The 14,837-nt window shown below is 44.1% G+C and overlaps 1 long non-coding RNA gene across 1 annotated transcript; it reads left to right on the top strand.

Moving 5' to 3' along the window:
• The first annotated feature begins 3,523 nt into the window (after positions 1 to 3,523).
• On the top strand, positions 3,524 to 13,974 carry LOC126986954 (uncharacterized). The gene is made up of 2 exons (XR_007740279.1): positions 3,524 to 3,589; positions 13,519 to 13,974. It is a non-coding gene; the product is annotated as an uncharacterized LOC126986954 (long non-coding RNA).
• The last annotated feature ends 863 nt before the right edge of the window (positions 13,975 to 14,837 follow it).

The following is a 14,837-nucleotide window of genomic DNA, read 5'->3' as shown; positions in this document are numbered from 1 at the left end:
GTCTTATCCTTCTCCTATCCGTTTGGCTCCTGTCCTTTTCTTGCATCCTGTCCGTGACCTAACCTTCACTGTCCTTTTTTTCTCCGTGTTTGAGCTTTTATCTTTTCTATTCTCTTTCTCTCTAACTCTCTCTTCTTTATTTTTTACGTCCTGGGTTTTCATTTCTCCTTTGCGTTGGGTCGGTTCTTCCTTCTTCCTCTCCTCACCCTTACTCCTGCAGGCTCTCACACTTGACCTCCAGCTCCCGAGGACGATCTTAGATACTTATACTCATATTTTGCAGGATTTTTAGTCTTGCGTTGTATAAAGAGATTCATGGCAACCTTCCACTGAGTTTGCTATGCTCTCTCGTCTCGTCTCGTCTCGTTTCTCTTCTCTCTCTTCTCTTTTCTTTTCTTTTCTTTTCTCCTCTCCTCTCCTCTCCTCTCCTCTCTCTCTCTCTCTCTCTCTCTCTCTCTCTCTCTCTCTCTCCCCTGTCTTCAAATCATATTCATCATTTCCTTAATATCTAGGTCTTTCATCCCCTTCATGACGTTAACGTGTGGATGCGGGAAAGACGTTGGACTCCGATGAATCTCTCCTGACAACTTGCGTGACTCCCCGTCGGTTGTGAATTAGAAAAGTCACATCCATGATTACCACGATGACACAGAGATCCAACCACTACCAGGGAGGGAAAGCTTATGAGAGGGAGGGAGAGGGAAAGAGAGAGAGAGAGAGAGAGAGAGAGAGAGAGAGAGAGAGAGAGAGAGAGAGAGAGAGAGAGAGAGAGAGAGACCAAGACAGAGACAGACAGAGACAGACAGAGAGACAGACAGACAGACAGACAGACACGGACACAAACGCACACAAAAAAAATCTAATCACACCAGAAAATACTCCTAAGAAAATGCTCGGACAAACCCGCCATCATAGCCCAAAATAGCCTGACAAGCACACACACCTTGCACCAAATTAGCGAAAAACGAGCGAGCGTGGCGTTGGCAAGCGCGGCGGTGTTAGAGGAGGGGCTCAGGGCTCGGCGGGAGACTCATGGAGACGAACAAGACGAGTCGAGGGAATCGTGGGGACTCGAGGGAGAAGGAAGCCAAGAAGTCAGGAGTCCAAGAAGTCAAGGTCACAGGAAAGGGAGGAAGTAAGGAATGTGTCCTGAGAGCAGCAACTAAACTTTTGTAAAGAAGTCAAGGATTTTTTTTTTCTTCATCAGCAAATTACTGGGCCGTTACTTAGATGATGGAAAGGCAGATTCGCGTGGGGGAAATCAGGTGTCTTGGAGATAGCTGCATCCTGCCTCTAAACGGACCATGAAGGAACTGTTCCTCCGTACAGGGTGAGCGTAACCACCTCGCCATTCCCTGGACCACTGCTAACAAAAGTATTCATCATAGTCTAATGTGTTATTAAAAGCTATAAAAAAAAATGCATAATAAAACTCAGAATGATGTACAGAAAGTAACAAAACAATATAATTAAAAAATAAAGAAAATATTATACATTAAGCAGTCAGTATGTAACTTCTCTACTGCAGGGAAAATAATAAAGAAAAAATGAATAATACATGTTTACCTCACAGCTCAACGGAACGCCGACGTCCCGCCCAGCACACAGGCGTATGAGCACCGGCACACGGGGGAGGCAGGGGGGAGGGGGCGCCGCCACCTGGAGATACATGACGGCGGTAATGCTCGACTCATGAATGATGGCTATTATAGTAGTTTTACTTATATTGAATGCTTACAAAATGCTGAAAAAATAATGGATTTGTAGCAGTGGTGCGGCAGCGGCAATATGGAAGTACCGGGAGTACCAGTAGCCCGTGATTGTTGATGCAGTATTAGGCAATAATGAAAAAAGTAGTAGTAGTAGTAGTAGTAGTAGTAGTAGTAGTAGTAGTAGTAGTGGTGGTAGTCTGGTAGTAGCAGTAGTAGTAGTAGTAGTAGTAGTAGTAATAGTGGAGGTAGTAACAGTGACAAAATGAAAATAGAAAAGAGAAATATGCTAAACATAAATATCCATTGTCCAGTAATACGAGAAAGAATAATATAATATATAAAAGCCTAACGGGAAGTTCCCCGAAGGAGCATTACTGGAGCCTGTTGGAGGAGCTCAGCGCGCACCAACACACTCCATTAATTTTCCGCGTAGCCGATGCGTCACCGTAGAAATAAATACTCACTCACATTAACGGAGATAAAGAGAGAGCCTCACCTCGATGGCACTGCCGGGCATCGCTGACAAAATGGAAATACATTCAAAAGGGCGTGTGTTTCCTTGACCGACCGAGGTGATTTGAGGACCTTGACCTATTAAAAGCCTAGGCACCCAGCTATGCTTTCAAGATATAAACTGTTTTTTTCAAGTCTTTTGAACACCTAAGGGATAACTCGAAAAGGTCAGTGGTGTTGCAGAATATTCGTCGAGGTGGTAAAAGTCGGCCATCTGCACGACGCTCGTAAGGACGAAAGTAACAGGGTCTCGACAGCCCCTTCAACTCCCACACTTGGCGACACGTAAAAACACTAAAAGATATTCAATACTCCAGTTTTTCCCCTTCGCGACGCCTGAGACCAACCTCTGCTCCTCCCCGCCGTCTCCACTGTTACTTGCATGCAGTGCCTCACGCCGAGGACGAGTCACTGAATCTTGAACACAACGAAGAAGTGAATTCCTCCCCTGTCGCTTCCTCCAGCGCGACGGAGCAACCAATAATGCAGAGGACAACACGCCTCCAGAGATCGGCAATGGGGCGCCGAGTCCTTGTTCGTCGGTTATCTTGAAATATTTGCTGAGCATCCACACCGAGGATCAAATAAGGGGTAGCTGGAAAATTCAACCTTGGTTTTCTTTTCTTTTCTTTTTCAGGGCCGCGCCTCCACTCGGCAGACTTACGGAACACTCAACTTTATCTGCTCGCCGCCTTACCCAGATGTCGTCGCTCGCCCATTTTACAAGGCTGGCGGACCTCTCCCCTCTGTCTTAACGACTGCAGGCCGTCCTGGACGAGAGACAGGAGGGGACAAACACAGGGAACGAATGCATAGGAGAAGGGCAAAGTGACACGGCAAGACAATAAAAGAGTTACACACCAAGAAAAGCATTGGTGCAGCAGCAAGACGCCGACCCTCGCCTGTAAAAGCCTGAGCTCGAGTACCGTCGTCTCAGGAGCAGATTAAAAAAGATATTTGAGTTTTCTTTTGGCAGGAGCTTACAGAGTCTCGTCAACAAATAATGAAGACAATGATCTCGAGGTTCTCACAAGATACATGATCCAAGCAGCGCAGTCTGCATCTACAAAATTCGAAGCAAGGAAAGGAGAAAATACAAGACTACTCTCACCGAAATGCAGATTCTCTTCTCTTCTGAACGGAAGGAGTCATTAAAACACCGTGTGTGTGTGTGTGTGTGTGTGTGTGTGTGTGTGTGTGTGTGTGTGTGTGTCGAGAGAGAGAGAGAGAGAGAGAGAGAGAGAGAGAGAGAGAGAGGGAGAGAGGCAAAGAGTGAGGGGAGACGTGCTCCGACAGTCGCGCTTCGGCCTTGCTGTGAGTTGGACGTGTGGTTAGCGCCCTCTCTGCACCGGGAGTTTCGTCGCGTAACTTCTTGTCGCACCTACACGCGCACGGCCACCCCCGCGCCTCTTTACTTCCCTTCTTCCCTCCCTTCCCCTCTATATCTCCACCCACGCCCCCGCCACAGCCGCCCTCAAACACAATATCGCAAGAAAACAGCGTGTGTGCGTGTGTAGGCCGTGAGTGCATTGCTGTGATCCCATGAGCATTGCGAGGCACTTGTACTCTGGTCTATAAAAAGTAACTACTGCAAGGAAAAGTTTTATACTGTAGTTGGAATTGAGAACTGTCTGAAAATCCTAAGATACTGTTTTGTCCTTGTATTGGGATTATTAACAGAGGCAAGCAGTGAATTGGTGCACTGCAACAATTCGTTAATGTTGCAAATACTGTAAAGTTTATACTCTTAACACTGAATGACAGTTGACTTTAAACTTAATAGAATACACTAATAAACACAGATCTGAACTTAAGAACAGAGGACGAGGCGGTGTAGAGTTGCACTGCAGTTTCAAATTTGCATAAGCGGTGACAGTTTTGCTTCGACTCATATGAAAAAGAATATTAACGGAATATTACGATAAAGGTATTTACTGACTGTTCTAAATTTGATCCCACAAGAAAATAAGAACAGAGTGGTGCACCAAAACAAGGCCTCGGGATGTGCGGGAACAAAAACGTTATTAATACCAACTGACGAGGAAGTGTTTTCTTTACTCTTAGCTTTCTTCGTGCATTCCGAAGGAAGCTGATCGTAAGTTTGTCTTGATGACTTGCTTTAATTTCAACAAGTGGTTTCAGACGGGCAATATTTCTTCCCGTCTTGAGGAGCGGCCGGCGCGCGCCTTGGCTCCGGATGACTGAATGGCTCGCGGGATGGATGGATGAATGGGTGGCTGACTTTTAATGCACAGATGGGAGAATGAGTGGATGAATGGATGAATGGTTGGATGGATGAACTGGTTGGCAGGATGGTGATTGGTTGCCTTATTGAGTGTGTGGGTGAATGGGAAATGAAGAAAGTGTCTGTGTCGTTTTATGAATGACTTGGACTCTTTGACCGACCGACAGCCTGGCGATGCCTTCCCTGATCTTGTTCCTGGTTCGTCCGAGGCGTGCGGACACTGAGCCCAGCGAGGCACGCACTGCCACGCGCCAGGTGTGAAATTCATGAAATCGTGCAACCCAAAGTCTACCTACCCACTTGTCTTGACATTGCTCTTTCTTTGTTGTTGTTTCAGTATTTTTCTTTTCCAACCCGTCGTTAATCGGTTGGAAGATATTTCCTTTGAGATTTTTGTATTTATTTGGAACTTCTCATACGTGTGGTTCCTTTACTCTGACGTACAAACAAAGATAATTACAAGGATTATCGTTTCGCTCCACAATTTTGTTCATCACAGACAGTGGCCGTAAACAGTGATTCATCTGTCTCAATAATCATTTAATTTTTATTTTGAGTTCACGACCACAAAACACCAATCGATGTGGTGGTGGCATCAGCGGTGGCGAGCCTTGGGGGGGGGGGAGCCTTGAGGAGCAGCGCCTCGAGGAGCAGCGCCACCCCAGCAGTGAACCTCCCCTGGCCTCAAGGGTCTCGCGAGGAGGGGAAAGCCGCGCGACGTTTCAACTTGTTCCCGGCACTGCTTTCTGTAGCCACTAACACGAGGGGCAACAGTAATCTCTCTCTCTCTCTCTCTCTCTCTCTCTCTCTCTCTCTCTCTCTCTCTCTCTCTCTCTCTCTCTCTCTCTCTCTCTCTCTCTCTCTCTCTCTCTCTCTCTCATACATACACACACACACACACACACACACACACACACACACACACGTACACAGAATGGATCTTTATATACATTGATGTCCTTTTCCGGCTTTTTTCTCTTTTCAACTTTTTTTCCCTTCCATCACATTCATTGACCAAAACAAAAGGAAAACAATCAACACACTTTTTCTAATATTTGTAATGGGTACGTTATATTAATACGTGTAAATTGTCGTTACACGCCACGTAACTTTCTGCTAGCTTGTTCCGGAGATAATCTAAAGTTGGGCCCGGGAGCTTGTTCGCGGCGTTGAACATTCGCAATTATATTCCAACTATTACATTATTATCTTGGTGAGTAAATAAACAAGTGAATAAATAAATAAATATATGCTGGTTTTTTTTTTTTTAAGGTTTCTGGCGCACACGCATATCATTTACGTAACTTATTATTCTTTTATGCATCGAGTTTCGTGGACTCTTTTGCGGGATCTCTTAAAACTTTGAATACATATAATCTTACTTTTTTTTCGTACCTGACAGTTCTTTTTGCTTTCCTTCTTCCTTGCAGCAGAGTTTTCGGGAACAAATTTCACTTCACATCTCAATTTCCTAACTCCCTGCCGCTCCTGCCTCGGTCCACGCCTCCTCCCTCTCACCAACACTGGCCTCTTCCTCTCCCTTTTCTCCTCCCTCTCCTCTCCCTCTCCCTCTCTCTCTCTCTCTCTCTCTCTCTCTCTCTCTCTCTCTCTCTCTCTCTCTCTCTCTCTCGGTGTCCCTTCCCCTCCTCCTTCTCTCACCCCAACCAACCTCTTTTTCCCTCATCTTTCCCCCTCTCTCTCTCTCTTTCTCCCCCTCTCTCTCAGTACCCTTGCCCTTCCTGCTCCTCCTCATCTCTTCCCCTTCTCCCTCTCTTTCTCTTCCTCTCAGTACCCTTGCCCTTCCTGCTCCTCCTCATCTTTCCCCCTCTCTCTCTCTCTCTTTCTCTCCCCCTCTCTCAGTACCCTTGCCCTTCCTTCTCCTCCTCTCACCCCAGCCATGCTCTTTTTTCCCTCATCTTTCCCTCCTTCCTCGGACGCAATGCTCCCTCCGCTGATGTCAATACCAAACTTCACACCAACAAACACGTCACTCTCAAGATTAACTTTACTCAAGCGTGTATTTTCATCTTGGCTTTTTTTTATCGGTCCTCTCACTCTCTCGCACTCTCTCTCTCCATCCTGTATCAGTCTCTTCTCCAATTTCCCCTTCTGCTCTGGTTACTGCGATTCCTTTTATTTTTTTCTTTCCTTCTCCTTCTTCTTCTCCTCTTGTATCTAGTGTTCTTTGCTCTCTTCTCTTTCTTTACTTTTATTTAGTCATCCCCTCTTTCTCCTCTCCATATCTTTTTACTGTTCCTTCTTCCTCTTCTTCCTAATCTTTCCTTATCTTCTATTCCTTTTATTCTTTCTTTCCTTCTCCTTCTTCTCCTCTTGTATCTAGTGTTCTTTCTCTCTCCTTCTTCACTCTTATCTACTCTTCCCTTCTTTCTCATTTCCATATATTTTTACTCTTCCTTCTACCTCTTTTTCCTTATCTATCTACTGTTCCCTTCTTTCTCCTCTTCATATCTTTTTTTACTGTTCCTTCTTCCTCTTCTTCATTATCTATCTACTGTTCTCTTCTTTTTCCTCTTCTATTTATGTCCACTGCTCCATTTTTTTTCTTCTCCTACTCCTATACTTCCGTCTATTGTTTCCTTTCTTCCTCTTCCTCCTCCTTAACTTCTGTCTACTGTTTCCTCTTCCGTAGGAGTATCCATTGGCATTTGTTCTTTTCTTCGGCCTTCAGTGATCTTTCTGTCTTTCTTTGCTTTACTTCTTTAATTCTTTCATAACCTCACGCCTAGCTTTCTTCTTTCATTCATTCATTTATTCTTTCTTTCTTTCTTTCTTTCCTTCCTTCCTTCCTTGGTTGCCTCTTCCCTTCCTTCCTCCCTTTCTTCATCTAGGACGCACTCCCACTAATAAGGCTCCGGACTAATGCTCGTCCCTTGGCTTCTCCTTTCCAATCCCCAACGAGTTTCTGCATAAAAGTCTCGAAGTTCCGTTTTTCCTATGTGTAAAGAAGTGTTGGGGTCTCTCTCTCCCTCTCCCCCCCCCCCCTCTCTCTCTCTCTCTCTCTCTCTCTCTCTCTCTCTCTCTCTCTGGACACACAAAACAGCGATAGTGTGGCGTAAACCAGCATCTCTTAATACCCCAACGCACACGATCTACCGGAGACCCATTTTTTACGAGGCCCAGACTAGTAGAGACCGCAGACGCAGGGAAGTCTTGGAGGTGATCATACAAACTGACGAACGCGCTTACTTAGGTACTTATATTCACACAATGACTTAAGATTACATGAACAAAATAATATTAAAACCTATACCTTACTCTTCGCTTACTGTACATTCGCCCACTGGCTTTAAGTTACATGAACAAAAGAAGACTGACAACCAAACTTTGCTATTCGTTCTACAAGGCCCGGGGTGTTCTCGAGAGGTCCATGTTTTCAGCTGCTTCCGCCTCTCATATCAGCTATTTTCAAAGGCTATACAGGAGATCAGTCGAGTTAGGTTAAGGACGTGATCCGAGCTTAGTTTCCGACCTTGATCCAGTCTTGCTGGTGGGAGAGAGGGACCTGGCCACTCAGCGGGCTTCCTTTTTACGCTTATATACATCGAGCGAGTGGGCCACCTATGACGGGTATAGTGCAAAGTCTCCGAAGCCCCTGTATCCGATAGGGTGTCTTTGGGGAGTGGAGTTGAGGCTTCCTAGCTCCCATTTTTGCTTTGTGGAAGACAGGGGTAGGTCAAGAGCAATCTACCAGGTTGATAATCGAATGTATTAGCTAGGTACCAGACATGCGCTGCTGGACATGGAATAGCAATGGTAGATCAGTAGGTAAGGAAGGTGATCACATCCTCGTCAGTACTCGTTGGGGGATTCTTCAGAAAAGCCGAGTTTTCCGATAATGATTTACTACACAAACGAATTTCAGTTTTATGAGGAATATGTTTAGACAAAGAAAAAGATATAGATAGATAGATAAATAAATGGAGAGATAGACAGACAGACAAATAGGTACATAGAGATAGATAAATATAGAGATAGATATAAAGAGATAGAAAGATATAGAGAGATAGAAAGAGACAGAAACAGAGAGATAGATACATAGATAATTAGATAGATTATAAGGAAACTAACGGCAATGAATTGTCTGAAGAAAATATAACAACAAAAATACGAGGATATAGAAAAAGAAGCAAACAAGAGGCGCCTCGAAGCTATGGGATGGATCGCAACAAATAGTATCTTCGGCGCTACCAGGAAATTGTAATGTTGCGGGTCGTCAGTCTCTAAGAGGATTGGAAAGAGACGCAAAGTACTCGTTCTTTTGCTCGGGAAGATCCGGAATCGTTGTCTTTTATTGCGGAACTGGAAAACAAATGAAGCCGACGAGGAGAAAACGCATTTGGACTTGGACATTGTTATACGTCGAAATCTACATCATTAAACATTTTTTACGAGGCACCAAGTAAAAAGGCATGTTAAAAGTGATGCAAAGAAAACAAGATATATCAAACAACTTCGAGGAATCAGAGGCTTAAAAAAAAACTAAATAGATAGGACAAAAAAAAAATTGGAGTAAGGAATAAGAGTCACTAAGTCTTAAATGGAAAACACACACACACACACACACACACACACACACACACAGCCACCCTCACCCCCTCCCACCTACACAACCTTCCCCACCTCCCCTCCCCATTCAACACACACACACACACACACACACACACACACGAGTAGCCCAATGGAAGCGCCTCCTGTACGGCCGGCCACTTCATTAAACGCTGCAGATGAAAGTCCACGAGGCGAGACACGAGACACTCTGGCGCAGGAACCGGCGAGAATGAAGAGGCGGCGGCCGCTACACGAGGACGAGAAGGCATCAAAGAGCGCAAGGATACCCGGTGAAAGGAACTGTGAACGAGGACAAGCCGAGGCATAGTTTGGGAGGGGAGGGAGGGGGGGGGGGGGCTAAGGGGGTGGAGGGGGGGTAACATTAAAAGCGAAGAGCGTGTACGTGGGTGGAGGTGGAAGCAAAGGTGGTGGTAGTGGTGGTGGTGTTGATGGTGGTGGTGGTGGTGGAGAAAAAATATCGTAGAATAGAGCATCGTGGTTAGACATTCATTTCTCTCTCTCTCTCTCTCTCTCTCTCTCTCTCTCTCTCTCTCTCTCTCTCTCTCTCTCTCTCTCTCTCTCTCTCTCTCTCTCTCTCTCTCTCTCTCTCTCTCTCTCTCTCTCTCTCTCTCTCTCTCTCTCTCTCAATTGATATATTACTTAGTTTCTCCGATCGCATTGACGTATCTTCTTTACTTCTGCTCTTTTTTTCTTTTACTCTATCTTCTTCTTCTTCTTCTTCTTCTTCTTCTTCCTCTTAACTCTTTTGGGGTGCTTTCTGATGTCATTTTCCTACTTTCATTTTTTCTTCCTCTTCATTTATATGTAATGTTTTGTTCAACTCTCTACTTCAGTCCTTTTCAAACACTTACTTATACACGTTAATCTCCTCCTCCTCCTCCTCTTCTTTCTTCACCTCCTACTCCTTAACCTCCTTGCCCTCCTCCTTCTCTACCACTTCCATTACATACCTCGGGGACAGACTGAGACAGAGGCAGGAAAACACCACAAATGATTATGTTCTCGTGTGATCCCGTTCAGCCTCCCTTACGGACACCGAGGACTGGAGGCTCTCTGACTGGTGGCTTCGGTATGGTCACGAGATAAGTATTGTGCGTGGTTATCCATAGAGCCTGACCCGATTAACAACACGAAGCAAGATGATGAAGGCATACTTATAAACATTGTCTTCCCGAATATTAGTTTTTTTTTATTATGGTCATTATTAACATCATTTTCACTATTATTATTATTATTATTATTATTATTATTATTATTATTATCATCATCATTATTATTACCACGATAACAACTATTATTATATATTATCGTTAACTACAACACTAGTAACGATAAAGATGTGCTGCCTGGCCTTCAGGGCTCACCAGTTATAGGCAAACGTTGCAATAATATTATAATGTTGGAAGCTATCAAGAGGCGGGCTGGAGCGTTAAGTGACAGGTGTGTGTGTGTGTGTGTGTGTGTGTGTGTGTGTGTGTGTCACTGAAAACGTTTATATTCATTGACATTTTTTTAAAAAGAATGTTTAGTCAGTGAGTATAATGGTTTTAAAATAATTTCAGGTTTAATAGAAGGTTGTTGAGTGGATGTGAGGCGTGTGGAAGAGGGGAAACGTGAGTGCAGTGCCAGGATTGTGTGCGTCTGTGGGTGTCTGTGCAGGGCTCGGAGGCTGCACAAGTTACCATTTTTCACGAGAGGCATTGAGCAATATCTTACGAGAGGTGTGAAAAGTCAAACAGGGATGTACGTTCCTCTTCCTGGAAGTGTCTGGGGCGTGATTTGACGAGCAGGAAAATGGAGGCGAGGAAAACGTGTTGCTCGAAAGGGAGGCATCTAAATCAGACACCGAGTGTGCGTTCCCTGAAGACCTATTACGAAATCAACCTCACCAGAACTTCAAAGGCTTGTGGAAAAGCTTTTAAAACTTCAAATGGCATGAGAGAAAGAAAACACTTTTAAGCCCTCAAATGGAAGGAAAAGTAAAACCGACCAGAATCTTAAACAGCAGAGAGATAACGCCTTAAACTCGGCACGGTCCGCTGGAAAAAAGCTCTCCTTTTTTGGAGCAAATAGAGTTGTGGAAACATATTCCACCAAAGCTCAGCTCGCACGCACTCTGAGCCTCGGGAACAGGTCCGTCACGCTCTCACTCTTGCACTCTGCGCCGTACACTCACTCGCACATAAATTTAATTACCATAAATTCAGGCGCAGTGTAATCCCTTGCCGCACCTCGTCCGTATGTCAAGAACAGGCTGTGCCACGGACGGGATAGTACGAGGCCCTCCTTCGTACATCCAACCATAAGGACGTATATACATATATGCATACATACATATGTAAATTCATGCCTTTATACAATATATACATGTACTCATATATTCACAAGTGCATGAATACATATATACATACATATATACATGCACATATACAGACAAAGGGCATAGAGAAGATTCTTGCAGTTCTGTAAATTCTTGTGTGTGCGTGGGTGCGTGCACACTGATCTCTACTTAACTAGAGCTCATGCAACCTTTTCAATCATATCATTCGTAATCCCTTTAAGCCAAGAACCTCGAGGGAAAGTGATAAAATAATAATAATAATAATAATAATAATAATAATAATAATAATAATAATAATAATAATAATAATAATAATAATACAAAAACGCCACCTGTCAGCAAGTGAAAACAAAGGATCAAACTCCGTCCACGACGCAGGTTACATCGACGCTCGCATGTAACAGTTGCACAATTACAATTTTTATAATGACAAATTGATGAGTTGTGTAGCAACGTCGAAATTGTGTTGTAGTTCTCAAAACGAGGAAACAGTGGCTCAAAGCTAAAGTGGCAATCTATCGACATTCGTATCTCAGTCCCGCGTTTTGGTCACGAAGACAAGTGAATAAATACATATGTGAATCCAAAACCTACATACATACTTATAAACGTACATACAGACACATTTAAACACATACATACATACATACATACATATATACATACACTAATACATACATACAGACATGGTAACATAAGGAAACATATATACAAATACATAAAAATTTTCTATAGAGGGCATCTTTTGGAGTGTAAAATCAAATAAAAAAATATTCCATAACACTGGTCCGGGCTACCTCTATATTTCCCCGACTAATAACGTATCAACGGACCGGGCAAGTTATGTCATCCATGTGTCCCATTAACATGCCTCGGGAAATTCAACGGTTTGCGAAATTAGATACACAATTAGGTGACGATATACGGTATAATTATATAGCAGAGGCAGGCAGAGCACCACGAGAAAAAAAGGAATTAGATAACATTATACGACTGTGTTTCTCGGATTACAGAACGAGATGAGAAAACAATTAGGAGTGAAAAGAAAAGGTTGATGAAAATATAATCTTGTCTTAATAATCAAATAACAGTGACACGGCAGGCCACGACTTAAATAATGACCGAGTATTTTTTTTACAACAAAGAAGACAGCTCAAGGGCACAAAAAAAGGAAACAATAATAAAAAAAAGCCCGCTACTCGCTGCTCCTAAAAAGAATCCAAAGAGGTGGACGAAAGAGACGTCAATTTCGGGGGGAGAGGTGTCTAAATACCCTCCTCTTTCACTTTCACTTTCGTTCCTTAGAAAACTTAAGGGAAGAAAAATTAAAGGTCGAGAAAAGCAGTAAAAGGTGTCTACGTGAAGGGTATGACAAAACAAGATTAATGACTTCGAGTATACACATTCGTCCCTTAGAAAACTTTAGGGAAGAAAAATTAAAGGTCGAGAAAAGCAGTAAAAGGTCTCTGCGTGAAGGGTATGACAAAACAAAATTAATGACTTTGAGTATACACATTCGTCCCTTTGAAGACTTTAGGGAAGAAAAATTAGGGTAAAAAAAAGCATTAAAAGGTCTCTGCGTGAAGGGTGACAGAACAAAATTAATGACTTCGAGTATACACACTGGTTCCTTAAAAAACTTTAGGGAAGAAAAATTAAGGTCAAGAAAAGTAGTAAAAGGTCTCCGCGTTGGAATAAATAGCACTATCATCACTTCTCCCGACCGTAATGTACTAAAATGGATGAAGTCGTCAATATTGGAATACTTATTGAAATCACGTGAGATAATTGGAAATCGGCGTAATTACTTATCATAGTTAATTACAAACTTGATTTTATGAGGCGCGGCGCGTGTTTATGGGGCGGCGGGGGCGGCGGCGGCGTCACCAGGTGCAGCTATGGTGGCGGCGGACACAGACACATACACACACACATACATACAGACGTAGCATGCGACCGTTGGCTTCCGCACCGTTAGGACGTGTGAGGTAGTGTGCGGCGGTGGAGGTGTGAGCCAGCCCCCATCTCCCCCCACACCCACACTCACACCCACATACATACATACATACATACAGACACACAGGGACTTTGATTAACGCAGCACTTGGTCTCCACAGCGACAGAAAGTGTGAGTTTTAGCAGCCGCAGCTCAGCCCGAGGAGAGAAAGAGACATGAACAGACCCTCTCGCCGGTGAGCTGTGCGTCGCGAGGCAGTGAAGGAGCGAGGCACTTAAGGTTCAACTAAGAGCCCAATAAACTTTAAACAAACCCAAAGTAGAGGACGAAAAAAGTGAAGAAAATAGAGAAAAAGAGAAAAAAAAGGACAAAGTGGTGCTTGGAAACTTCAGACGTAGAGACAGACCGATGATTTTTCCCCTCATGAACTACATCTTGTGACGTGTAAAGAGACAAAAAAAACAATTAAAGAGGAAGAAGAAAAAAAGTGACCTGCAAAGTGACTCAGTGCGCGGCTCGCAGCTCCTGACGGGCGGCGCCTCCTGCTGCCCCCTGACGGCGTGGTGCTGCTCGGCCCCTCGAGGAAGTGTTCTTATCTCTGTCCTCGATGACGAGTGTGACCGCCAGCAAGATGGATGTAACCCTTCCCTTCACCCTCTTCACGCTTCTCATCCTCACTCCTCAAGGTAAGTACAGGTGTAGGAGAGGCACGGCGGACCAGGTGTAAGGATTGGGCAGGTAGGTAAGGGTCAGGTGTAAGGATTCGGCATGTACGTAAGGGCCAGGTGGAGGGATTGGGCAGGTACGTAAGGGCCAGGTGTAAGGATTGGGCAGGTACGTGAGGATCAAGTGTAAGGATTCGGCAGGTTGATAAGCATAAGGTGTAAGAAATAACAGATGATATGGAAGGCAAGGGACACAGGGCAAAGGAAATACAACCTAAACACAACGGAAATAGTACAGTTCCTCCTCACACGGCAAGCGTAATATACACACCGCCGTTCACCCTCAGTGGTTGGTGAAGAATAATACATGCTCTGGGAGGGAACAGGAGGCTTCAGGAACCAAAGTATGATTTCCTAGGTACATTTCCAGGGGTCATAGTCTTAAAAGGTTTCGCCACCAAAGCACACATATTTGGCAAGGCTTTCGTAGGAGTTTTGAGCATTTCCAAGGGTAGTTTTATTCGACAAGGCTTTCGTAGAAGTTTTGAGCATCTCCAAGGGTAGTTTAATTCGAGAAGGATTTCGTAGGGGGTTTTGAGCATTTCCAAGGGTAGTTTAATTCGACAAGGTTTTCGTGGGAGTTTTGAGCATTTCCAAGGGTAGTTATATTTGACAAGGCTTTCGTACAGTTTTATTCGACAAGGCTTTCTTTGGAGTTTTGAGCATTTCCAAGGGCAGTTTTATGACCCTGGTGGTACTTTGACCCTTCTTCTGTGCAATAAACCTAAAAATACGCTCACTGGAACCCGACTTA

The sequence above is a fragment of the Eriocheir sinensis genome, chromosome 1 (assembly GCF_024679095.1).
Source record: "Eriocheir sinensis breed Jianghai 21 chromosome 1, ASM2467909v1, whole genome shotgun sequence".
Lineage (NCBI taxonomy): Eukaryota > Metazoa > Arthropoda > Malacostraca > Decapoda > Varunidae > Eriocheir > Eriocheir sinensis.
Note: the sequence above shows the minus strand (reverse complement) of the source record. Positions and strands in the feature narration are given on the sequence as shown.